Here is an 18,533-nt window from a genome sequence, read left to right as displayed (position 1 = left end):
TGATAACAGATGCTAAAGTTGGAGTAAAAATTACAGAATCATCATTGGTTGATGCAGAATATGTTGATAATATTGCCTTAGCATAGAGACTGCCAACAAGCTAATAGTCCATTGGAAGAGCTGCAAGTAACTGTAGGCCTCTAGAGAATTCAAGATTAAAGTCATAAAACAAAAGGTTTTAGGCTTTTTTTCTCAGTGACATTAGTAGCCTGTGCCCGAGTTGTAGCATAGCCTTTGTAAATCTTTCCAGTCTTGATGTAAAGGTTTTTCAGAACAGAAAATCCTTCATATCTCTCAGGAGGTAATTTCAATGCTTAATTAGAAAATCCTTCCAAGTGAAATTTTTTATTCCCACACTGTCTTTTCTTGTTAAACTAAAAGGCTCTCTCTTTGCGGATACCTTTTCCTCGTATAGATATTTGATATCTATGATAAAATGGTATATACATTAAATTGATATCTCGAATGTCTATCGGATAAGCTACTGGGTTTGTCTTTCTTCCTCCCTCACTATACTGCAAATTTTCCTGACCTCGTTAATAGTCATTAAACTTTTTTTTCTAAATTCATTCCAATTTCTACCATCCTCTCATGAACGCAGGCATGAGAATCAGAAATATCACTCCAATCACAGAAATGCTTTAACTGTTAGCATTAATTCTTTTGCTGCATATTCTTGTGCAGAAATTAGAAAGATGAAAGGCTCACTCTTGTATAGGAACCTCCAGTAATCAGTGCAACAGAGTCTAGGCTCTGATGCCCCAAGGTGCCTTCTGGAAAAGCCATTCTTTTGTTACAGACAGTAGAAGGAATTTAGAGAGACCAACTTCCCTAAGGCAATATTTACCTTTGTAACTAGCCTCAGAGATAAATTTCCTTTGCCCACACTGTAGCTATATACCCACATAAGCTATGAGCAGACAGATTTTCTCAGGTAGTTGATTCAGAGAGAACCAGATTCACCTTTTGGCTGAGAACCAGGCTCCTGGTTCAAGAACCTTCCTGACGTTTTTCTGTGTGGGATATTGCTCTGATTTATATTTGATCTGAAGCAATAATTCAACCCATCCATACAGTAATTTTATGCTTTTCTATTTTGTTTTCTTGGAAGATTGCAAAAACACCATAAATATTCTCTGATTTACGTTCACAGCAATCCAAGGAAGAAAGTAAATGTGACCTTAATAAGATTATTCTGTCTTGTTTTAATGCTGCATATAAAGTCAGTTGAAGAGTGAAACAGTCAGTTTCTCATGCAAACTACTGAGTCCATTGTATTTTTCTACTTGATATTAGTATTATTGCACTCTACAGTGATAACTATCTCCTTTATCTGTGTAAGTAACCAACTGTGCTGCTTCATGACTTCCTTGCTATGCTTCACAAATATCTAGCCGTGTGCTGGAAAAGAACCTCTAGGTCTGTGACTTGGCCTGTTGGGATATACTTGAAGACAGGTTGTTGAATATGCCTCCTTTTTTTCAGCAGTGGGATATTTTCCTCTTAACATTCAAAAGAAAAAGGAAACGTAAGAATAACTGCCCCAAAAGCATAATGGAATATTTCTGGTTCATGAATTCCTCTTTTTGGAGTATATCCCCTTGGCTTGCAGAGAAAGCTCCAAACAGAGTGGGCAGGGAGTTGTTTTTCCATGTGTTTGTCTAAGCTGTGGTCCTTCGTGCTATGAGAAAACTCTCAAGCAGCTTCAGCAAGAGCAGTCTTTCTGCTCCCTTCCACATCCTTACTTCCCCTCCCCCTCTTCACTTTCTTTCATGTGGATCAAGGCCTGGAAAATGACAAGCCTCTTGATTAATAGATACAAAAAGTCTTCTTATGTAATTTATTTGCTTTCTGCACCTGACTAGAATCACTAGGTTTATCTGGAAAGGAAAATATATCGTCTTTCCTGACTCCGAGTGGCAGCAGAGAGAGCTGAGCATGTGATATCAAGCTGCGCATGGAAAGCAAACAAAACGCCATTTCTGTATTTTGTAAGCATCTCAGGTCATAAAAGTGTCAGCACACTATATTTCTTGCTGGGATCCTCTCTGTTTTATTATCTGAGCCCTTTCTATTGTGTTGAATGTGCAAGGAGAGTCTCCAAAGCAGGCAACATCTGTTTCCCTGTCATGTTTTTGATTATCAGCTCCATATTCCTTGCAAGTCTCCTGCTCACATATTCCCATCAAACTCAATGGGGGCTTCAACAGCAAGGACACTTCCTTATCTCCCTTCCCCCAGACTCTCCATCCATCATTCTCGCATGCTGGCCCACTAAATGCTGATGCAAGAGGCCTGTTCTTTACACTTGGGTAGCACACTCATGACCTCTCCAATTTGTTTTGTTTGTTTAAGTCTAATCGCTGTGGGTATACCTGCCTCTCAGTCCTTAACAGGGGAGAAGGGACAGGAAGGATGTAGGTGGGACATCTCACTGGGTTTTATTTTGGTACCCGTGGAGAACAGTTTTCTAATGTAGTCTTAGATTTGTTTCCCAGTTTTCTTCCCTGAAGAGGAAGTTTCTTCCCCTCTTTCTTAGCTCCCAATTGCTAAATCAATTTCTCTGTGCTTTGCCAAGAGATCTGTTTTAACAGTTATGCAGGTATTTCAATCTGCAGATGGGGATTCTGCCAATGAGAATCAATTAAAACAATTGTCTTCTGCCTATGGATGGAATTGCAGTTCCAGGATATTCGGCACCCTGAGATCTGGGAAAGCAGAGGTAAGCTATATTGAGCTACATGTTGCTTGCCTTGTGATGTTTTGCATTTATTTTCAGAGAAAATTTTTGGATGTTTCTGCAGAAAGTCAATGAGCAACAGTGGAGTAACGAGGCTATTGATACAGATGAGATATAGAAGTAGAAGTCTATATATGTGAATTGCGTTGCTAATTTATTCAAAGGGCAGTTTCCTATCACCAGAGGTAATTTACCCATGTACACACAATAATGCCACACTGTGAATCCACATGGCAGAATTTTGCAGATTCAGACTTTGTGGAATACATTGCTGATATTCATACTCATGTTCAAAGCCTGCATATGAGAAATGTGAACACCTTTGTACTTTCCATAGACGCTATGCTTCTAGCAGTCCTGAGATTCCTGAAGTATCTCCTATGTTCCAGGAGATATAGCTTGTTTCCACACTCCAGGTTAAACCATTCTCCAGATTTAGGGTCAAAAATGAATCTTTCTCCAGGTCAGATTGCTCAGCACAACTGCTACATCTGACCTGTTGTGCCCTGTATCCCTAGGGTTTCCTAGATGGAAGCTAGGAAATAGCTTCCTAGTGGAAATAGCTGCTAAAATTTCTTGCTTGCTGGGCACCCATTCGCCAGTTCTGACATGATTTCTGATGTGGAGGTGGGATAGACCCCAGGCAGTGCTGTTGTTTGAAGAGCCTTGCATCCCATGGCTGCCTGCTGAGCTTCTGGCCTTTGGTGCAGCTTCCTGCTGCTTCTCCTTCCCTCCTGGTTATGCTGTTAGACAAAAATACTTGGGACAGAGGTGCTGAAGCCCTTCCTGTTACAAAACTGGATATAACCTGTGTGCAGCCTAAATTCCAACTGAGTGCTGGCTATCCTCAAAGTGTGATAGAGACACCAGGTTATAGAATATGCTGGAATTTAGAGCTCTTCCAGGTCCAGTGTGCCCTTAACATTTTATTTTTTAACTTGAGGTCAGATGATCCCAGAATCTGCACAAAATACTTCTCTTAAAGTTTGGGGCAATTTTTCATCTCACCAGTCCTTTTCTAGTCATATGTGTGTCTTTTGCTCTTTGTGCTACAGGTCTTATGTTAGGAATCAGGCTTTAGAAACATTCTCTGTATTGTGATGGGTTGTATGTATGGAAGAAAGGTCATTTGGACCTTTCTGTCTACCCTTTGTTACTGTCTTCTCCTAAACCTGAGGACTTCCTGTTTGTGTTGGTTCTTTCCAATTCCCCATCCCTACAAGCAGCTCAGTTAGTGTGCGTGTGAAAAAGACCAATGGCTGGGCAGGTCATTAACAGCACCAAAGTAATTACATGATTAAGTGCCTCAAGAGAAAGAAGATGCTGGCAGTTACTCTCCTTGAAGATGATTGCAGAAAACAAAAAAACAGAGGGAAGCATGAGGGGGAGAAGAGGTGGAAGGGCTGTAGTTCAAAGAGCAGCCAGGTCTGAAAGACCATAACCTCTGTTGGTGGGCTCATGGTACTACTACCTGTGAGAGCAAAGGCAGGCTTATGTTAGAGACTTGTGGTGCTCAGGCAGCCTCAGAATATGAGCGTTCTAGAGGAAGAATGGGAATTCTCGAGAGAGTAAAAGGTAGGGGAGAAGATAGGGAACAGTAATGAAGTGAATGACTGGAATGGGTCAGAAGGGAAATGGGTTGTCAGTAAGAGAAGGAGGCAACAGGAAACTGGAAGAGGGGAAAGATTGGTAGAGTGCTGTATGAGGGAAAAAAGAGAACAGATAAAGAGAAAAGGAATGAAAATGAACGTGGAGGTGCCCATAACAGGTGGAAGAGGATGGAAGGAGAGCTTGCAGGTAGCAGAGGTTGGTGTCAGGGGTCCAGACCGAGAACACACAATACCACAGCTGATGTTACTCACCAGCAGTTGCTTGCGTATGTGTTTTGTACACCCTTTAACAGTATTTTTTTTTCATGTGAATGCTGCCCTTTTATCTATTTCATTGTTCAGAAATGTATTTATGTAACACAGCATAGCCTAGTTTTCAACAACTTATACAGCATATTTAGCATGATTTTTCTATTTACTGCGTACTTACGTGAATGGAATTAGCTGAAATTCTCCTCTTTGTAGAAGGACCCACATACCAAAATAGCCTTGGCGAACCTGTTCCATGTCCACTGCCCTCTGGAGCAGCCCCTGTCCCTAACCCCCAGCTGCCCCTCCCCTGACACAGCTCCATGCCGTTCCCTCGGGCCCTGTCGCTGTCACACAGAGCAGAGCTCAGCGCTGCCCCTCCTCTCCCTGTGAGGAGCTGCAGCCGCCATGAGGCCTCCCCTCAGCTCCTCTGCTCTGCGCTGAGCACACCACAGGACTTCAGCAGCTCCTCACACACCTTCCTCTCTAGACCCCTCCCCATCTTTGTAGCCCTCTTTTGGATGCTTTGACCTTCCCATATACTGCTTTCCCTTATCTAAAAATGCTTTTATCTTGCCTTCCACTACAGGTTTCTATGTCTGCCCTTTCTCCTCTCCTCTTCTTTCACTCTACTTCAAAATGTCAGAACTCACAGAGCCAATCAGACCCATGTTGTTTGAATCTAATTGCTGGATCCTTCTTTTCATCAGAAATTTTCCATTTTCGGATCCTATTTTTATCTGTTTACAGGAGTAAGGATATTTTTATGCTGGCAAACCAAACAGATGTAGCTGTCATAATGTGGCTGCTGTCATTTGTACGCTTTGAGATACAATCCTCTGAGCAGAACAGCTGTGTCCTGATTGCCAGCTGGGAGCGATCCTTGGAGAATGTTTGAGAGAATGCCCGGGTGGAGGCTGCAACAGGGGCAGCTTCAGTGGTTTAGCAGGGAGATGACAGGGCACAGCTATTCTATCTGGGCCTGCAATTTGGGGGTGCCACGTTACATCCAAAGAGCCCCTGGCGAAAACTGTGTTTCAGCTCTTACCTTCTGCTATAGCTGCTTACCCACGGTCCACAGTGAGTTCATCATTTGACTGCCTAAACACAGCGCTGTCTTTGAGCCCCAGTCCCGTGTGTCTAATCGCAGCTGCCAAGGGATAAGTAAGCAGCAGGATTTACATCATGGAAGTGTGATGAGAAAGTAGGAAAATCTTGTCAGGCGAATGTTTTTGAAGTAGATTTCAGTCGTGTATGAGATTAATGGAAACGGGGTGAGCAGTACGTGGAACAGGTCTGACACTGGACCTTTGTGTCTTACATGGACCCTTGGATGTAAACCAGCTGTTGTGCTCCTATGTTATCCCTTAGCCAGGTCTCCAACGCAGGCATGTCCCCTTCTGTTTCTCAGTGTTCCCACTATGCCTGGCTTCCACCTGCCTGAGGTAAGTGAGATGAATTAGAACAGCTTTTAAGCACTTTTGACTTTTAGGAGGCACTGGCCTGGCAGCCAGATTTGGAAGTGCTGAGATTGCTTTGCTGCTAAGGTACCATGGCTCTAAGATAATAGAATCATATAAATATTTGAGTTGGAAGGGACTTTTAAAGATCTCCTAGTCCATCTCCACTGCAATGAACAGGAACACCTACAACTAGATCAGGTTGCTCAGAGCCTGGTGCAGCCTGACCTTGAATGTCTCCAGGGACCGGGCTTCCACCACAGCTCCGGGCATCTGCTTTGCTCTGTTTTGTGTCTGTGTCAATCATATCTCAGTTGCAGCTCTAGGCTTGGCTCTTTAATTTCAGTAGCACAATTTTTAATGTTTTGTCAATATGAGTAGAACTGAAAACTACCTGAATAGCTGCTTACAATCAATAGCAGCTAATAGTTTGCAGAACATCTTGCACACTGAGTAATAATTGTGATGCTTTCTAGCATTTTCATAACAGAAAGAAGGGTAAGTCTCAACTTTGTTGTGCCTGCTGGTGATGTTAGTGTGGGAGGGCATAACCTCAGACTAATGTGAATAGAGCAAAGCTGAAGAAGTCAGAGAACCAGAAACTAGGTCACTGCGTGGCAAGATGAAACCTTACTTGGAAAAAATATAAACTAATACATATGAGGAAAACTATCTAAAACACATTATTCACCAAGGGAACCATGGAAATAGATAGGCTGAAAGAGACCTAAGTTTGAGAGCGGACAGTAAATTGGACATGAGTTTCCAATGTGTCAGCAATGCAGTTTGGGCTGCATACAAAAAGGCACCACATCAGAGAACATGGTAATAAACCCTACTCTCTCCATGCCTGGTGTGACCACACCTGAAAGTTTTGATAACTTTGAAGTCAGTGGAGCTGTGCCAATTAACACCAGCTGAGAGCCTGCCCATTGTGCTTGGTTCTGGTTGCACTGTTACTAGACAGTTCCTGACAAATTGGTAAAATCCAGTGCAAAGGAACAAAAGTTATGAGGGAGCTGGTAGGGCTGACACATATATGTGTATGTGTATATATGTATATATACATGTGCATATACGTATGTGAAGTGTTCAAATACTGGGACAATGCCATTTATCCAAATTCCAAACAGCTGTCTGGCTTGACTGCAGCTATGCCCTTTGGTATATAGCTGCTAGGGATGCTAGTGGAATGGCTGGTTGCAGACATTCACATAAGAACAATGATGTGTGCTTTAACAATACATTGTTAATTGCAGGGTCTCTTCCTGGATGCATCCCTGTGATTAATCTGTATTTAGACTTCTCAGCAAGAGTCCAGATTTTTACAGCTGCTAATCACCCACAGTTGTCATTAACTTCAATGGTAAGTGCTAAGAGCTTGTCCTCTCTGTGCGTCTAACCTCGGTTATATAGATGTTAAATATAGATCTATACATTTCAGAGAAGGTGTCTAGATTTGAGTTGCTTAGGGGACAACAGCTGAAGTGTCCATGAAGATCATAGCATTTTCCATTTCATTATCTAAAGATACACTGGCCCTGACAGCTAATTAAAGCCATCTAATGCAGCGTCCCTTGAAAGGAATTCCTGAAGATGAAGATTCCCTGTCATTCTTCCTAAGACTATCCAGGACCTGATTCAGAGCTCTGGAAGTCAGTGAAAAATCTTTCAATTGACTTCAAAGTCTTTTGGACCATTCCTAGATAATAGCACAAATTTTGCTTCATTCTTTCTTTCCAATTCAGTTGTCTCAAACTGCACAGTGTGTGATTGAATCCCTATGTCCCTTGCATAGCTCACATGCCAGCTCCCTTTAACACCTTCTGTGAAGCTTATGATGTTAAATGACACATTCAGTTGCTGTAGGCATCTTCTTTCCAATCTGGACCCCAGCTGCTGGAGGTCTAACAGATAGAGGACAATGTGAAAGCAACAATTAATATATAAAGGAGCCAGTTACACTAAGCACTGCTGAACATGTGACTATGAATGTTAAACTGGTTTTGGACACTCAGCAGCAGGCAAGTGATTACCAACTTACCTATTTATTAACCTTGGAAATTCAAGTAGAGAATTTCATGCTGTCACTACTGTGACACAGAGGAGTCTTAGTGCTGAAATGCCTGGAGGGAAAATCCAACAATTTCGCCAACAGAGACCCAGGATAACCCCAATAACTCACGTAGATGAATGTGAACATACAACCGGTTCTGCAGGGTGTCTTTCACTCCCAGAAAATGACCGAATTTAAGAAGTGTGCACTCAAAACATTCATGTTAAGGACAGACAAGCTTGGTAAGCTTCACTTTCTGCCATATTTTGCTGCCACCAGATGATGCCAGAGACTAAACCTGGAGTATTCATCTTTGTATGATACAAGCAGAATTGCAATACAGGAGCTACCTCTCTGCTGTCCCTAAACTTCTGCCCTTTTGCTATCCTTCTGTCATTTGACTGATGCCAACATTGTGCAGTCAGGAGTTAGCTACTGCTTAGATCCTATAGTTACTTCTGAAACCATGAGGTCTGCTAGTATTATTTAACATCTGGCGTTATTCAAACAACAACTGGAGTTGGAGAAACTGGAATTACCTATTCCAAATAAGCTGCATGAGTGTTTCTGAGGGAAATTCAGAGGATTTGGGCACATCCCCAGAGCTCACCTACCTTCTGGACTGTTCTCTCAAAGGGTGAGTTCACAGACACTGATTCTCTCCACCACTCTACAGTTCACCTGTGCAGTCAGCTTCCTCACTTGGAGAATTCTACCATGTGTGACAGCAAGAAAAGACATCAGTGACTAATACTAAAGTCTAATGAATGTGATTATTCAAAGAGTGGGCACTTTCTCTGAAATTGAATAAATGGGATAGAAGTGAAGGCCGTTTGTCCTCGTCGTGTGATCTCAAATCCAGGAAGAAAAATCCCTAACTCCATTGTGGATGGAAAGCGGCATTCCTTTATTCCTCACGATATGTACCAGACGACCTGACAAAGTGCACCCTCCCAGAGCTCAGGTTCTACATTTCAACAGTTAAGACATACATATGCAGTACATTGGCATACACATTCATTCCTTTTCAAGGACTCATAGATGTACTAATAATGTCCCTTTGGGTATGCTCACTGATATCTGGGGTAGTCGAGTGCCCACCTCCTTCTTCCACATTTTTTGCTATTGGATTAATCGCTGAGGCCTTTGACTCACTTTCACCCACTTTGGAAAATTTCCATTGCTTATTGGGCCATGTTGAGCCACTTTTTTAAAACCATATATGTGGAACCCTAGGAAAGGGTCCTTGCACCTTTTGATAAAAGTATTCTATTGTGTCCCCAGTGCAAAATTATTGAGGAAAACGAGACTATTCACCCACTAAAGCTGAAAGGGAAAGTCTTAGAACTATCACTTATGGATTTCTCTTGCTAAACTAAGATACTGATTCTTACACTAATGTGCTAATCCCTATTGCTAAACTAACCTGTATCAGTCATGCCAGCTAACTGAGAAATAGAAAAAGAACCAAGTTAAGCAAAACAGAGGGGAGGCCAGTATACTCATCATGGCAGCAGAGTAACAGAATGCCTTACTCACATGGCCCATGTAGAGTACAACACGAAAGCCCTCACATGTAGAAACACACTCCAAATACCATTACCACTGACAGAGAGGAAATTAGATGATGGGTGAGTGGAATGGGGTAAAGCACATCTGGCAAATCAAACAGTAACTCTCCATATCAAACGGACACAAATGGTGCTGTCAGGCTCCACCCTGCATTTTAGAGGCTCTCAGAATCTACTCTGTGTCAGGCAAGCCTGCTTTGTGCTTCTGTATCAGTCCTTTAATGGTGCTTGAATCAGTCCCTGGCACCTACAGACAGGCAGGTGAGTAATTAACAGTCACAGCTTCTCACTGAATTAATTGTGGTGATATTCCAGCACCCTTGTGAGATTGACTGCTTAGTTCTGTAATTTGAAGGTAATAGGAAGGTAACAGGAAATATGACATAATCACAAAATGTTCTGACGTGACCTGTAGTGAGCCAGGAGAACCTTTTGTGGCTGAGGGCTTGGAGGTGGCCCTCAGACAATGTCACGTTTGATCTTTGGCAGGGTAGGGGAGAGGAGAAAGGGATGGACAACACTGGAATGCACTTAAGAGAAATAGATACACACATGAAAGAAAAATGCCTTGATATTTAAAATATTTATGGTCTTAAAAGGACTGAAAACTGATACTAGCCATTAACTAATAGACATTCTGCGTTTGTGATGCAGCTTACGTTGCTAACTAAAACCACATCTCTTCTCTGGCTTTGTCTGAAGCCAGGTGCACAGATGATTACATTTTGGGCCAGCTATGAGTAGAGTGTCTCCATCCTGTCCTCTCCTCTAAGCACACACCATCTGTGTGATACTTATTCATCTCCTCCTGGGCTGACATACTGAGTCCATATTCTTCCAGCATCAGTTGTCCTCATACTGTCAAACTGTGCAAATGAAAGGGATCTAAGCGAAGGGAACAACAGATTCTGGAAGCAGGCTTGTGCAATATTAAGCCAGTACTAACCACTGCCACATACTGCCTCTGTGTTAATCTTTACTACTTAGAAAAGGGAAGATGCTGGCTTTTTGTCTGAGAGCGTGTGAATTCCTTGTAGCGCATGGAAGGTAGATTAGTTAAGGCATTTTTGTTTTGTTTTCTGAACAAAAGTTCTAAGCCCCTGTTTCTGTGTCAAAGACCTGCTTGTAGCAGGAAATTGATAAACCCAGACCCTGTTTCTTTGAGGAAAGGATAGGTGGAGAAAAGGACTTCAAGTACATATATGTAAGTTTTTCATTAAAAAGAAAAAAAAAAAAAAACAAAACCAACAAAAAGCAGCTACTCTAAGAGTGCTGGGGATATCAGAGAATAGACACAGGCTCCAATTTTTTTAGTTTTCTTCCTTTTTTGGCTTTTTCTCCAGTTAAAGTCACAGAGCTTAACAGGATCAAATACATGCATTACATTTGACCCTAATATATGCAAATATTCTTCAGACTTAGATCCAAAGCTATCACTCATCCACACTTCCTAATCCACCAGATGTTGAGCTGCACGAGATGCATTCAAACTTTCATTTCCAGAAGTTCCTCCAAAACAGGGCATTACTGGCCAGCCTTACCTTTCACTCTTTCCTTGTCTCCTCTGAAATGCATGAAGACATTTCTGTCTTCATTTTCACAAGTCTTTGGGAGCTGTTTTCAGTTGAGGATGACACTTTGTTGACATGACTCCGCTCCGTGTTTCTTATCCCAGATTATCTCTGGGATGGTGGGCTCAATAAGAACTAAGAATTAACGTTGAATGTGTGCACTTTGAGATGCACAGTTGGAGAGCAGATGACACACAGAATTGTAGAAATAATGGAATCATTTATGTTGGAAAATACCTTTAAGATCATCAAGTCCAACTGTTAACCTAGTGCTGCCAAGACTACCACTAAATTATGTCCCTCAGAACCATGTCTACACATCTTTTAAATACCACTGGGGATGGTGACTCAGTTACTTCCCTGGGCAGCCTTCTGCAATGTTTCACAACCCTCTATGTAAAGAATTTTTTCATGATAGCCAACTTAAGCCTCCTGAACTCCACAGGTAAAGGTTCAGCTTCCCACCACTGCTTGTTGAATGCCTCTTACCAGAAGGCAGCAGCACCCCTTACCGTAGATCAGCCACTCGACTGGTTGGTACCCTAAGAGAGGCATGAACAGTGCTCAAATGCCCAGAGGCTTCAGTATGGATTTGTGCTCTTTCTGCTTTTCCAGCAGATCATCCACCAGTACTGCATCAATTTCCAGCTCATAGGTTGGCTAGAATTTAGGGTGTGCTGGCACTAGAGCAAGCCAAGCAGCAGACTATTAAAGCTGCTTTCCTTCTCAAATCCCCACATGATTTCTGATGCTGAGAGGGATAATTCTCCATGTGTACCGCAGCAGTTTGAGCCCCAGGTGCCCTGTTCTAGCAGGATGTGCCTTCAGTTGAATTCCTGCCTCCTCTGTGTCTCTGTTAATGCTGGGATCTTGTATTCCTGTCCCTATGAAAATTCCCCACATATATACATATTACTCGTTATTTTGACACACTGCTAATTTCTTCCTTTCCTTCTCTCATCCACCACTGTATTAAAATTGTCCTCCCATATGAAATGCTCATATAGATGAGCCTAGTGAACTGACGGATTGCTATTCTTTGCCAGACCATGGTCTTGCTGAAGAGGATGGATGTTTCTCAGGGTATAAGATTCAGCTATGTGTATGGGACTCTAGGAATACCTTCATTAGACCTCCACCTCAGGTGCCAATTATGACTTTTGTGGATTCTCAGTACAGTGCTGTAGAAAATGATGCCCTAATATATGTAAAAATTCCTGGAGATGAGAAGAGAAAATGAAACTGTTGGTGTAGTAGGCAATTACTTGCCAATATACAGCAATTATATTCTATATCATTCTTCAGATGCCATAAGTAGCACATCCTGCAGGACATTGTCCCCCTAAAAACAGAAGTCCCAAGCAAAAGAACAGCTGGAGAAGTGAAATGCTAAAGGTTCCCAGCCTACTGGTGCCTTAGGAGAATATGGAGATCATAACATGTGCCTTCACAGACTTCTTAGCCTCAGCATCCCCGCTTTCCTTAGCTACTTAAGAGAGCTTGTAAAGAAGAAACATAGCTCAAATAACAGGTCTACAAAACATAAAAAAAACCCAAATAATCAATCAAACAAATAAACTTCTTCCTATTCTATTCGATTATCTCACTAACAGGCAGATGTGGGTTTAAGGGAAAAGTGTAACAGCAGGTCATGGAAAGGTTGTTTATGGAAATACCAGTGTGGTATGCTTTACGAGTTTCTGGAGTAAACAGGGCAAGACGTTTTTTACATGATCAATTCACATGTTTATGTAACAAATATACTCAGACTTTGTGTGAATGTTTGTGTGTCTGGGAGGTTGTTACATATGGTATAAACACGTTAAATGCCCACTCTGTCACATGCAAAATGTATCCTCAGCCTGGGATATAGGGACAAAAAGGGATCTTGGTTTCACTAAAATTTACCGTAGGGTCTTTCTTGGAGTGCATCCTTAATTCTGATAAAAGAAAGGCTGTATATCCTCCAGTATGGAGCTTGGGGGAAAATGTGGAAACACTGCAAAGTAATTAAGAATAATGAGATGATATAATAATTTTACTGTGACATTATTAGCAAGATGATTTACTATACTTGAGGTTATAATGCTTTTGATGGGGAATGAATTGGCCTTGCTGGAGGAAAAGTAAGCAGGAGGGCGATGCAGTAGCCAACAAGTAAGCAGTGTTTCCAACCAAACTCCAAACTAACAGGCCAACAGCAGAATTTTGGACTTCCAAAGCAGCACAGCTGGAATAGTCATTGAACTGTTAAAAAGCCCTCTGAGCAGAGGGAGGCAGAGAAAATGAATGTATGGGACTGTCAACAGGTTCTTATGTACAAGCAGATAGGCTGGTCTGCTTACTCTAAGGTTTTCACTTAAGAATAAAAAAACACAAAGAAACAACCCTATTCAAGAGGACAACTCCTTGATTGTGGGATAGTACTGGCACTGCTTGGAGAGAGAACAAGGCTGCAGGTGCTGGAAGACATCCAGACACAGCAGGAAGTTCTGGTGTCCTTTGTAGCAGCCAGGATCCCTCTCACAGCCACCTACCAATAGCTCCATCACACAAACCTTCCTGAAGCTCCAGACCTGGGTGGAACTGCATCCATAGGGCTGGTTTTAAAGCTACTCCTTCAGACTCTTCTGTCTGACAGGAATCAGCAGAACTGACACACTTGAAATCTGTGTCATGCAGTAAGTGGAGGAACAAGCCTACATTAAAAAGGCAGAAATTCCCATCAGAAAGCCTCATCTTACATGTATCTGTCTAAGGGAGCACTATTTTTTCAGCAGACATTGGAGACTGATAAGCAATTGATTCCTACAACAGCTACATCTACCATTTTCTGTATATATTTGTCTCTGTTAGAGAAGTTCAGTGCTAGAAAAAGAAACCATAACACAAAGCTTTTCTCCCTCCACTATACGTTAGATAGCATAGTACTGCATCTTCCCCTGCTGCAGTGAGACAAAAGATAAGAGCAACACTGAAGAGCTGAAATAAAGCTGGAAATTTAACTCACAGGCAAATTAGCTGCATTGCATTTATTATTCCCAGTGAGGAAATGAAAATAAATTCATTCTGTTCCTGCTTTCCACAAATTCACTGTGATATCCTTTAAGGAAGAATGATTACTTTTTTTTTTCTCCCAAACTTTTATTTTTTCTAAAACAAGATTATGAGAAATAAATGATGCATGTAAAAAAAAATCAAAACCACACTCAAAATGCTACAGTAATTCAAATTTCTCATTGTACTGCATGCTAAAGACTTCTTTAGTAATCTATTGAGAGAGCTGGCCAAACGGAGAAATTCATGCCCTTTCAAGAAAGCAAATCAATTCAAGCAAATGAACTAAAACCAAGGAATTCCTCCAGGGCTGTAAATTTAACATTCAGGAATAGTGTGAAAGTATATGTATTTGACATATTATTATTCATAAGCCCTATGCCTAAATATGAAGAAAAAGAAGGAAGATTCAGATGAAGAGAGAGAGATAGATGGTAAGGTAGAAGGGAGTCTATGACTGGAACTGCATTGGTGACATCTTGGCGTAATTGATGAAACTGAACTAGAAATGCAGGCTCAACAGCAAATCTGTTCCTAATGCAGGCTTAACAAAGAAGTGTGGTTGCGCCTAGAGAACTATATAAACTGTTAAGGGCATTTGTCATTGTTTAACAACAGGATATGAAATGGCAACGGTTTTTGCAGCCCTTGTAAAGAATCTTTATGTTTCCATTTATTTAAAAATGTAGAATAGAAGAGAGCTTCAGAGATTAAGTGGAAAGAAGACCGCTCAATAGCTTCTGATACATACTTGAACTATGAAGGCGCACTGAAGAAGGTGAATGCAAAGGGACCTCTGATAATTTGTAGATAAAATAGGAGACCAGTTGACATCTGTGTGTTGAATCTGGCCTCAAAGTAGCTATGATGCACAGCCTAGACTGTGTAATCAAACCACAATATAAGAAAGAGGTACATGAATCTGCTTTTGGCTGAAGATCCCTGTTGCCTGGTAGTTTTCTGCAACAATGGCTATAGCAGGAAAAGAACAGATGAAGTGGGAATGAGACTCTCCTAATCTTCAAACAAATTTAACTCCAGCAATTTCTTGATCCTGATATTTTTTCCCTGTTTAGTATCCTCTGATGCAGTGCACTTCTAAACGCCTACCTGGTGTCTCCTTGAACTCATGTTTTCATATCCATAATATCCTCAGGCAGAGTACTCCATGGTTTTATTACATGTATGAAAACTCACTTTTCTTTGTTGTTTCTGAACTTGATTCCTTCATTCTAAAGTCCCTAGTTCTTTAGTTGGAAGTGACATCTGTCATGAAGCACCTCTGCTATGAGGAAAGGTTGAAGGAACTGGGCTTGGAGAAGGCTCCGGGGAGACCTCATCGTGGCCTTCCAGTACTTGAAGGGAGTGTATAAACAGGAAGGGGAACGGCTGTTTACAAGGGTGGATAGTGATAGGACAAGGGGGAATGGTTTTAAACTGAGACAGGGGAGGTTTAGGTTGGATATGAGGAGGAAGTTTTTCACCCAGAGGGTGGTGACGCACTGGAACAGGTTGCCCAAGGAGGTTGTGGATGCCCCATCCCTGGAGGCATTCAAGGCCAGGCTGGATGTGGCTCTGGGCAGCCCGGTCTCATGGTTGGCGACCCTGCACATAGCAGGGGGGTTGAAACTTGATGATCAGTATGGTCCTTTTCAACCCAGACCATTCTATGTTTCTATGATTGCCACTTCATTAAGGCTTTTGTAGACCTCTCATGTACATCTTTTCTTTCCTTGGCAGAAATCTTCCAGTTTACGAAGTTAATCCTTCTACAGAAGTTATTCCATGCTTTTAATTATCGCTGTAGCCTTTCTTTGAATTTTTTTTTTTTTTTTTTTTTTTTTTTTTTTAATTTACTCCTGAGCTAATGTCTTCATGGAATTGTGTTTTCATGTTTCATCCCTTAGTGATGATGGTCACTGTGAGGTCATCAATCCATATGAGAAATCAAAGAATCACGAACTGTGGGTGTTGGAAAGGACCTCCTGAGACCATCTAGTTCAAACCCCCTGCTAAGACTGGTTCCATAGAGTAGGCTGCAGAGGAAAGCATCCTGGTGGGTTTTGAATATTTTAAGAAGGAGACTCCTCAAATCCTGGGCAGCCTGTTCCAATGTTCTGTCACTCTCACCGTAAAGAAGTTCTTCCTCACGTTCAGATTGAACTTCCCGTATTACAGTTTATGCCCACTGTCCCTTGTCCCGTTGCTGGGCGCTGCCAAAGTAGCCTGGCCCCATCCACTTGACTCCCACACGTAAGATACTTTTAAGCATTGATAAGATCCCTCCTCTGTGTTCTCTCTCCCAGGCTGAACATTCCCAGGTCCCAGCCTTTCCTTATAAGGGAGATACTCCAGGCCCTTGATCCTCTCTGTGGTCCTCTGCTGGACTCTCTCTGGAAGATCCCTGTCTTTCTTGAACCTGGGAGCCCATAACCGGACACAGTACTCCAGATGTGGCCTCACCAGGGCAGAAAAGAGGAGGAGGATAACCCCCCTCAACCTGCCAGCCACACTCTTTTTAAAGTGCTCCAGGATACCATTGGCCTTCTTGGCCACAAGGGCACACTGCTGGCTCACGGCCAACCTGTTGTCCACCAGGACATGCAGGTCCCTCCCTGCAGAGCTCAGTACTAGTTCTAATTCTTTTAGCTAGTGCTCTTTGAAGTCCTTTTTAGCCTTGCTAATTGAGATTTTGCTTTTAACCTGCCAGACTGCACGATTCATTTCATTTTATTTGCTTGGATACAATAGACATCTTTCTGAAAAATGCCTTCATACTGCTAATAAACTTGCTTACTTGGCCGTTTGTATGTGCTGACCTCCTTTAATCCCTTCTCCAGCCTTTCTCAATAGGTCATACGCAGCAGTGTTATGCTTCTAGTCTGGTGTTCTTCAGTAGTTTCCATGCTGCTTGCTAGGAATTAATCCTCTCTGCTGACCTTTCTAGTTCCTTTGTAACAAGCTTCTTCATTTTCTCCTAGCTTTCTTTGAAGCTTAGCACAATGGCAGTGGAACATTGGGCCTGTGGTGCTCCTTCAGAACTGCTGACTGAGTCCTCTCTGGTAACGGACACAGTGGTTTTTTCCACATTATCTGTCATACCTGTATTCTTCATACTTGGTCCTGGAATTTCAATCTGTACAGACGCTATGTTACACATCGAGTTGGTTAGCTTACAAATTCAGGGTGATGCTGAGCTTTCAGAAGGGCGGATCACTGTTCTGTCACTGGAACGTTTTATCTTTACTGTGCATTTTGTATCTTGATATTAATGTCCCACTGTCTTTCCCAAAAATTCCAGTATGCCTGGTGTAGCAATGTCTAAATATTGATTAGGCATTCTGGTTCCTCATCTTATTTCATAGATTTCAAACAGTGCATAGAAGTGAGTGTTCTGCTTTTCTTCCTTTCTTTGCTGCCTTGTGTAAAAGACAATATATTTGCTCTCAGTACCCTGCTGGATCACTTGCATCTTCTGAATTGTGCTTTCTTTGAGAATTTAGAAGTTGTCCATTTTTTTTCCTCATCAGGGTAACTCCTGCTGAATCCGGGCTTTTCCACACCTGTTGGATTTTCCAACTACTTAGTTTTTCCATCTGGTAAGGGAGTATTTTCATTATAGAATTCTATCTAGGACCTTTATTTTGCTAAGTATGTCTGAGAATGCTTTCAGTGTTCTCCAAAACCAAGCAGTATCATGTCAGAGAGTTAGATATGTTGGATGTTTTCAAATCAGCTGGACTTGATGAAATTCCTCCTGGGAGACCAAGAGAAGTGTCTGAAGCAATGCCAGAAGTATTAGTTATTATCTTTGAGGAATCATGGAGTACAGAGACAAATGTGTTGCCTCTTACTATTTTTTCAGATGATGAGGGGGCAGAGGAAGCGATTGCTGCGCCTTCAGAAGATAACTGCAAAGTGAGTAACATCCAGTAGTAGTCTATCAAGAACAAATCATATCAAACCCATCTAATATACATCTGCGGGAGGAACTATGGATAAGGGAGAATAGTAGAAACATGTATTTTAGCTTTAATAAGGATATGAGTTGCAAAAGCACTGAAATTACTTTGTCTCAAAGAGATGAGCAAAAAGGTTTGGTTCTTTTGTCTTTGGATGGAATGGTGTATCTGAAGAAATGACTAAGGAACATAATGCAGAGTGATGAATACAAAAATATTTTTCTATCATCACAGCTGAATAAACAGGGTACTGGCAT

The 18,533-nt window shown here is 41.8% G+C and overlaps 1 long non-coding RNA gene across 1 annotated transcript; it reads left to right on the top strand.

Moving 5' to 3' along the window:
• Positions 1-2,508: 2,508 nt before the first annotated feature.
• Positions 2,509-17,904, top strand: LOC112532780. The gene is made up of 3 exons (XR_003076108.2): positions 2,509-2,722; positions 7,319-7,425; positions 17,845-17,904. It is a non-coding gene; the product is annotated as an uncharacterized LOC112532780 (long non-coding RNA).
• The last annotated feature ends 629 nt before the right edge of the window (positions 17,905-18,533 follow it).

The sequence above is a fragment of the Gallus gallus genome, chromosome 1 (genome assembly GCF_016699485.2).
Source record: "Gallus gallus isolate bGalGal1 chromosome 1, bGalGal1.mat.broiler.GRCg7b, whole genome shotgun sequence".
In the NCBI taxonomy this organism is placed as follows: Eukaryota; Metazoa; Chordata; class Aves; order Galliformes; family Phasianidae; genus Gallus; species Gallus gallus.
Note: the sequence above shows the minus strand (reverse complement) of the source record. Positions and strands in the feature narration are given on the sequence as shown.